Consider the following 9,566-nt stretch of genomic DNA (forward strand, 5'->3'; position numbering starts at 1 on the left):
AATTGTTTAATAAAGTGGCTTAAAAACTCCATAGGGAAGAGAACCAGCAAGGTTCAGGAAGGACCGATGATCATTTATTGATAACCATGTTAATTGAAACTATAGCAATTTGTGTAGTAGCAATATATTTAGTTTATTATTTAGCTTTTGCTGTAGATTAGCTGCAGTTTGATTAAATTAAGCTCTTTATAATCGCAACATACTGGTTCAAATTCATTTGTATGTGCACATAAAACATTTTCATCATCATCTTTGTTGCAATGTCCAAAATGAAATTTGCTTTTTCCATTTCATTGTTTTCAGAATCACTTTTATTTCCTAAATACATTTTGTAATAGTAAAGAACTGGAGTAAATATTTTATTTGGTTGAAGTGGAATGAAAACATGTGACATGCCATACCTAGGTATTTTCTGTTTTTTTAAGCTATAAAAACGCCCTTCTGATATTATGCTAGCTGAAGAATCTCTAGGCTTCTCTCTCTAAGCAACTTTTTGCTGCTACAAATAAGCTTGGCTCAGATGTCATGTTTCCAATCGCCCAAACCAAAAAAGAGTCATATTGTTGGTGCACAACTCCTTTCAACCCTGAGCAACAATGGTTTATAGCAGGGATAGTTAACATTTGCCCCTGTAGATGTTGGACTACAACTGTCATCACCCTCAGCTATTGTCCATGCTGCCTGGGGCTGATGGAAGTTGGAGTCCAACAACTTCTGGGGGGCCACAGGTTAGCCACCTCTGCTGTACACTCTATCCTCCCTTTTCATGATCAGTTTGAAGAGTAAAATTCTGGTTTTCAGCTGGAGGTTTTATCATTAATTGTGAGTTTGTGCATAGTATAGCTCTCTGGTTCGGATGCTCCAGCATGATGTACGGTAGCTTGCCCTAACCAGGTAATTGTTTCTCTTTGTACTCTTGACTTAACTAGTGAGATAAGAGAGTGCATGAGCAGAGGACTTATTCCCAGTCATCCAAAACATAATTTAGAACAGATCTAGTACAGCTGAACTTTTCCTGAGAATTATATACAAACCAATTCAAGCTAGTTTAACAGTTTTGGAATTTCCACTGACATAGTATGGTAATCGTCAAGTGGTTCAGTAAAGTTTGATGACATGGTAACAGACATTTTTTAGTGAATGTCCGCAAGTCATTATTTGAACCTGCATGTAAAGGAAGTGCAGGAGATTTTCTTAATACTGTATGTATATGAAAATTGCAATCCTGTCACTATTTTTTGAAATTATTTCATTTCCGCCATTGAGGATTTTTATGTGAGTGGGTTTTTGCTGTGGTTTTGCAAAACAAGGTTAATTTTGAGAGCAATCCTACGTGTAGGTTTTTACGCTAACACTACTTCCAGAGCCACTCTGAATCTTAAGTCTGTAGATCTGATAGATTCATTTATTATATTTCTCAATACTTTCAATGATTTGCTTAAACACAAATAAATATAGCTCTTGAGATAGCATTCATATGTTTCAAATGTAACATGATTGATAGCGATCAAAATCTCACTGCAGCCATAACTTTACTGATCTGACCATATTGAGATCAGGAGTGTGCTGTCGCATTGTGTACTCCCTCCTTGCATGAATCATCCCGTCTTTTCATAGTTTACATTAACTATTTTGTCATTTCAATCTGCATTGCTGCTAGTCATGCTGTAGGATGAAGCCTACATTGTGCTAAGGTTTGCAAAAGCACTTCAAACCCTGATTTCACAGAGCACCACTTTGGTTAACACATCATGGAGAGGGAGGAACTTGTATAGGAAAAGGCAGGACAACAAACAGGTCTTTAGTGCCATTTCTGCAGTACATGTTATCTGTGATTCTGGATTCCTTGATTTAGAAAGCAAGAGCAGAATATGGAGTTAAGATACTGCTCTGCCAGATGTAAGTTTGGGGGGCGGGTTACTGTTCTATTATTGTAACACTTGAAAATTTAATAAATGTACTTGAGATATTTAAAATGGTGAATTCATACTAACTTACAATTGCAAGATAACTGAAGCTTCACTGGGAAGCAAAAATACTAACCCTTAATTAGTTTTCTGCCCATCTTTGCCTCTGCTTCAAAAGTTTAAAAAACTGTAGAGCTGTGAAGTGAATGCAGGTTTCTGCTTCCTCAGTTTTTCCCATGTGCTCATTAAAGCAGACAGGGTTCCGGGTCAGAATAAATCTATCAATACTATAATGTACTAATGTTTTTTGTGGCAGCAATGAAGCCTCTGGCACTAATTTGCTGAGCTGTGCTGATGTTGCAGAGGCTGAGCAGCGATCATATTGCAAACTGAGCAGCAGAGGAGGCCTTAGAAAGAGCGAGCTTTGAGTCAGGGTTGCTGAAGAAAGGGAGGGAATGATAAAGAGGAGGCTGGGCAAAGGAGAAGCCAGGCATATTGAGACAGGCTATTTTAAGGAAAAATGATAAGCAGCAGCGAATAGGAGAGAAGGTGTCAGCAAGGTGCCACATTGAGAACCCTTTAGAGCGGATGTCTGCAGGACAAAAGAAAAGGGATTGGTGGAGTTCTGCACAGGGAGTAGGGAAAGAAGAGGGAAGGCTCTTATAAGCAGAGGGGAAGCAATGGCTTTATGAAAAGAGAAATGGAAGCAAGAATGGAGCACAGGAACATAAGGAAGTAGAGATTTTCTAAAGGAAAAGTCTGATGAGTGATTGACCTCAGCTGTGGCCTTGGGTCTCTAATTTAGACCTAGATTGATGGAAATAATCTACATTAAAAGTTGCTTGAGCTCTGGTTGTTCACTCAGTATTATGTATTCAAAGCGTTAAGATACTTCTACAACACATAGCTGAAGTTTAAGGTGGAGAGACTTTCTCTGCCCCCCCCCCATATACTAGCGGACATCAGAAGCAAACATTTTGCTATTTCTAATTTTATTTTGACCAAATACATAATCCTAATTGTAGAATTATACAGTTCTAGAGTGGTTGCTTCATTAGGCTACAATCACTCCTAGCCCTACTTACCTGAAAGTAAGCTCCACTTAGGAGTAGACATATTTAGGACAGCACTACAGCACAACCAACAGACATGTGACACCTTGAAAGGCTAACCAATTTGTTGTAGCAAAACATAGCTTACATTTTTTAAAATAATAAGCTCCAAACAGTTTAGCCTTGGGGCTAAACCCCTGATTATCTGGGTTGTCCTTTTCTATATGTTCCCCAGGTTTATGGTATTGATTTTAAGGTGAGGCAAAATGAACTGTAAAAGATTCCAAATGTGGCTTTACCATGGAGTTGTATGAAAGTATTACAATACCAGCAATTTTATTTTCATTCCTTTTCCTAATCCCTGAAATTTAATTTGCTTTTTTCACAATCACACAGTCTCTTCCCCAATTAGGTACTGCCAGTTCAGACCTCAAGTATGTCTGTGGACAGAATATTTTGGACCCTAGTGAGTATTGCCTTAGAATTACTTTCATTGAACCCAATTTCCTTGACCTTCATCAGTATTGGAGAACCCAATTTGCTTGACATTCAGCCTCTTAAGCCCCAGAGATAGACAAAAATGGAACAGTCTCCCCTCTGGTTTTCCATTGAACTGGCTGGCTAAGGAGCAGGGTGCTATTTTCATATAAACTTTTAATTTTAAAGGAAAACAGGTTAGTTAGAGCAACAACTGCCATAGCTAGCACTTTGTACTTTTCTGAAGTACCAAAACTACAGCCCTGTTGTATGGAGAATTATGGCCCTCTCCACAGTTAGAGAGATTTTAGAAGAGATGTAGTGAGCCAATGGTGCATGTTCAGGCTATATTACTACCAGTTCACATATGCACCTTCATTATTTAAATTATTTTTGACTGGCAGCTGAACATGTAAATTTACGCCATTGAAAAGCACTGCTAAAGTGATGGGAAGAGATACAAAACTTCCATCTAAGATGCTATATGTCAGATGACCCATTCACACATCATCTTATGAGCAAACCTCCCATTAACGGGATGACCATACAAGGGCAAGATATGTATTTCTGCATTAATAATCACCAGAAGTGCAGATAGCTAAACTGTTAGTTTCTGCATTTTTAAAATGCAAAGCTGAGTATTGTTACGTTTCACCCAAAAGTTCAGGAGGTTCCTTTTTTAGGATGCAGTTTTCTCGTCTTTAAAGGCTTATATAGGTGTATTAAATTTCTCTTCCCGAGTTGGTTTATTGAATGTTCAGGGTTGGGCATTTTATAGTCAAGATGTTACACACTACACATTTCACTCTTTGATCTGAATATACCTGAATATATATATATATATATATATATATATATATATATATATATATTGTGTAATATAACTGAGATGCGTAATAGGCATACTATACTCAGTCACAAAAACAATAAATTTAGCATCCCAGGCAATGCTAGAAAGGTTCTCAAGGATGCCCCGCTCACCTGGACTACAAGGGCAGGGCCGATCCATTCTGCATGTTTTCAGCACACCAAGAAATTAGTTTCTAGTGGGCTTCAATGTGCTGGATCCAGTAGCAGCTCTCCTTTTTCTTATCCTGTCTCTGTTGCACCATGGTGGAGTGGGATGCCGTTTTCAGCGTCCCAAAAGATGTGACAATAAGACCATGGAGCTTCAAGCTAACAGCATGATATATTTAGAATATTTCATTGCCAGCACTTGGCTCCCTGATGCCTTCAAATAGCTTCATTATTTTTTTCTGTGCATTTTAGAGTCTCATGCCTTTGTGGCATGGGAGACAGAAAGTGTATGAATGAAAATAACATCAAGTTCACTAACAATGCATTCCTAACCTAAGGCTGCAATCCTTACCCCAGTTACCAGGCAGTAAGACCCACTGAATTCAGTAGGACTTATGTCTGAGTACACATGGTTAGTAATCCATTAGTGTTCTTTCTTTTTCTTTTTTGCTCTTGATGTGTAGAGAGAGATTATGTAAGTATAGCCGTGAGTCTCTTCTTTATAAAGCAAACTCGCATGTGGAAGCATGGATGAAGCCAAGCTTTGCCTCATGCTAATGTTTGGCAGGCTCTTCAGGGAGACTTCAGATAGACTTCTGGTTTCAGGTAGCAGACACTTCAGAAATACTTGTTCTGGAAGACGCGTAAGAAGTATTGGTACTTTTGCTTTTCAAATTGTCTTCTGCCGATTAAGTCTATGGACTTGTATTATAATGTAAAGCTATTATACAATGTAAGTTGTTTGTACATAGTTGCAATCTGGACAATAGCACTGCATATTTCTTTAAACATAGCAAATTGTAATGTGGAGCACATTTGCCATGGCATGTGCAGCACCTGTGCTCTCCGCTCTTACTTTACTCTCTTAAGTAATGTGACAGTATAATTAGGTTTGGGATACTAACCTAAACCATGATCAAAGCTAGCACTTTAAGTACTTGTAGTCACTTTTCTTCTTACTATATGGAGCACCGCACTTTTATAAATACTAGTAGCACTGAGTTTCAAACTTTTTTTGCCCCCATATTTGTGTAGTCTTTACAGGGTGTATGTTTAACAAAGGGTAATGGCTGTATGAAAATAGATTTTCATGAATGTGGCCACTGCCTGGTGCCTAACTTTTATTTTATGTTTTAAAATATTATAAACTGCTGAAAAGGGGGATGAGATCCAGACTATGTGTTGTAACTGTAAATGGAACCATCCCAAATTGCTGACATCTAGACAAATCTGATTTAAAAAGCCAACCCAAAAAATGTGCATATGTACACCCGCAGGAGCACAGGCTTTCAAAAACATCAAAACTTTTTAAATACCGTAAGAACAGCACAAGAGCTTGTGTTCTAAACTTTGCATTATATTGACAGAGTATGAAGTAATTAATTTGGTTTTAAATGTAGAGTTCTGTAGACATAGCGCTTGGTAATGGAAGTTTTTAGCATGGGGAATTACCTTGGATAGGCAAGAGTCACTCACAGCTATAGTTCACTGTGTGCATAAGCATTGCTTAAGCAGTTAGGAAAAAAATATGTACTGTTTCTGTAAATTAGTTTGACTTATACTGTATTGTATTTTCGACCGTAAAACAATTTCCCCCCCCAGCAAGGTAGAACTACAGTGCATTAGAAGAAACTGTCACTAGTTATGCTGTTGCATTTGTGGAATGCTCTTAGCTTACAGAAAGTTTACTAAGGTTGGGTGGAAGTTTCTACACAATCATTAAATTTCTGTTGGTTACAAATAAAAACATCAGGATCTTTCTTCTACTTATAGAAGAAACTGACCTTAAAAAAAATGCATTGTCTAATTTATATCCTTACCATCAACAAACGTGCTAGCTCTACATTATATGAAACCCTTAAATTTGCTGTTCCAGGTTTACTTCATGTTGCTAAATACCTTAAGAACTTGGAAATAAATTAACTTTGAAGGCCTGGGCAGCTTACAAAAAATTGAACCATTTTGTGCAAATATTTTTTTTTCTTCTGAATACAACTATTTTCTAGATATCACTCAATAAATGCTAGGGAGATTCTTTCTAAAGAGCCCAAAGTATTCATACTCTTTAATGTTCTCATGTGCTCTCATGCAGCTGGCACAATGCAATTACTGAAGCTAGCCTCTGAGGATTAGAAACTATACACAAACAGTTGTTAAGTGCACTATTTATGGTGGCGTCCAGATGTTGAGACTGCATATACAGTTCCCGTTACTCTCTCCTCATGAAGAACCAGAAATGCAGCCCTAATAAAATGATTAGTGTCAGCAGAACCCATTGTTTGTTCAAGGATGAGGAAGGTCCAGACACAAGGCCTATTTGATTAGGAACAGACACAGCTTGATTGGGACCTTAGTCTTAAAGTGCCCTGCGATGTGTTACCAGTCTCGACTAATTAATTGAATATTGCACAGTCCACTTTCATATCAGTAATAATCCTGACTGAGTTTTAGGAACCCGCGTGATTTTATTACGATATAGTGACTATTATCAGTCATGTTGATTCTGCCACATCAGTGATATCTGTCTAATCAACTCTTAAAACGTAATGATTCATTCCAAATTCAGAGCATTATATTATAAGAATGTCACTCTTTACACTGACCTAACCTAAATATATTTAACTAGAATAGTCAGTATATTTAGTCCCTTTGCTAGTTGTGATTAAAATTACGTGAAAGAGCTTCTATAGTCAAATGGAAAATTGTGTAAAATGTACTAAAAATCTAGCAATGTCCCCTTTTCTAAGCTAATATACAATAAAATATTACAATATGATCCACAGATAGCTGAAGCATTAGATATAAAGGGTAGGATTCAAAGAACCATGCATGGTATTGCTCCCCTACCCCCCGGTCCTGCCAGCCTGCTACAGCTCCCTTACAAAGCTATTCCCAGAGTTGGGGAGCCTATGCAGAGCTGCACTCAATATTGTGCCTGGGGTTGCATCTGGAAAGGTGCATGTATGGACCTCTTTGGATCCCATCCATTGTAGTTTTAATCCAGACAAATTTGCCAGGCTAGTTTTGTGGATCGTGTCTACAGTAGGCTAAACGGTTTGCAAGGTGTGTGTATATATATATATATATATATATATATATATATATATATATATACACTTATACAGATTTAGGGGAAGAGAAACTATAAAATTGGTGGTCCCCTTCAACTAGACCTCTATTTTCCCAATGTTCTTTTCTTAGCCTGAAGATAAAATGTTCATGTAAAAATATTTCTAAGGAATAATGAGCTGCTTTTTTAAAAAAGATAAAAACATTGTAATGGCACACAGGCAGTGTTTAACCTTAGTCGGTGGTGGGTTTGTTTTTCTTTTCAACAGCATGTGTAGTCATTTTAATTATCATTTTAGTATTCCTCCATAAGTGTAACGGTAATTTTGCAGCTGCACCTATAATCAGAATATGGCATTACAACAGTCAAGTTACTCAAAATCATGTGCATAGCAGGTAGCGGTTTACTCTGTGTGTGTATTCTTCCCCAATGGTACTATTCTTCAGTAGGATATTCTTAACCAAAAGGTGTGTTAAAGTCATGGCATGAAAAATTGTAAATGTAAACGAGTACATGTAATGCTAATTTAAAAGAATTTTCTTAAATTTATGTGATGCTTAATATTTCCTTAGAAAATTTGTTTTAAAGGTAGATCACTGTTCTGAAGGATGTTGGTCCTAATGGAATAGAAATAATGGAAATAAAATGCATGTGTTACAATTGTAGACATGGTAAAGAATTAAATGTGAACTTACTGTACGATACCGACTCTGTTTTCAAACAATCTGTTTTGCTGTTCTATTGTTAACATATATTTAAAAAGCAAATGTACTGTAACTTAGCACTTTTTTTCCTATGTGCCCTGTTCTCACTATACTAGAGGTATAAAATGGCATAGGTGTGGAACATGTAATCATGCCTGCATGTATATTTCAGGGTTTTTGCTTTTCTTGATGTACAAGACTGGTCTCTGCAGACATCATCTTAAGTGCAAAACCCTCTCTATCTATTGACTTATACTGTTAACAGTTCCAGAAATGTTTTTAAAGCAACTTAAGTTCAGGGTCTCTTTACATGATCTCTTTTCTGAAAGACAAGCGTTGGCCATTAAAGAGTAGACCTTGGGGATAATTCGTTTGAGCTCCTAAACACCTAGCTGAGGATGTAATCACATATGCCTTTAACAGGATGACATTTAAAGTTTTTGAATGTGGCATCCCCACACTTGCCATCAAGCAAGTACAGATTTGAAAGGGATGTACTGTATACTGCAAAACCCAGAGAGAGATCATGCCAGCAAGAAATGGCCAGAAATGACCACTTTGCTTGTATGTCTATATGCATGGAGTGGGGAGCAAAAAAGAAAAGAAAAGTGGAATTGAGTATTAAGGGCATATGCAAATCTATCCTGAGACAGCACCACATTTAGTTGTCACAATAAATTTGCTTAATTTCATTACAAGCATTGCAGAACATCAGAAAATGAGGAAGACTGTACCCTTGTGAAGAGACCTCAAGCAGGATACAGTAACAGGCTAACAATTAAATTCCGTATTTTGCTATCGCTTCTTGTTTGGGTGAAAGAATTAAGACTCGGGGTCCTGTTCACTTGAGGTACTTACAAAAATGAAAAGGGAGGCATTCAAGTACATGAATACGAGCCATTGTTTATTGAAGGAGGGTATATTTTTTCCAGAGCAATGTGTTGAGTACGGACAGGTAAAGGGTCTTAGTGAGAGAAAGGATGCTTGAAAAGGAAGGAATACAAATTATTTTGGTTGTGCTGCAATCAAAACAAGCCTTAGGATAGATAAACACACACACACACACACACACACACTCTGAATGACACATTTCAGAGCAAGGTTGAATATTCTCTCACATTTAAAGAAAATCTGTGTGGCTCTAGAACGCTAGCATGACAGAGAAAAATGGTTCTAAGACAGCCTTTTTCTGATATGCTGATTTTTCTGTACAGGAGTTTGTAATATGGAAAAGCTTTAAGTCTTGTGGTCCCTTGTCTTCTGAAGTAGCACAGTCCTGGCAGGACTATACTGCATGCATTTTCTGAACATGTGGGTGAACTCTCAGCTAGTCAGCACA

The sequence above is a fragment of the Podarcis liolepis genome (genome assembly GCF_965112155.1).
Source record: "Podarcis liolepis genome assembly, chromosome: 17".
In the NCBI taxonomy this organism is placed as follows: domain Eukaryota; kingdom Metazoa; phylum Chordata; class Lepidosauria; order Squamata; family Lacertidae; genus Podarcis; species Podarcis liolepis.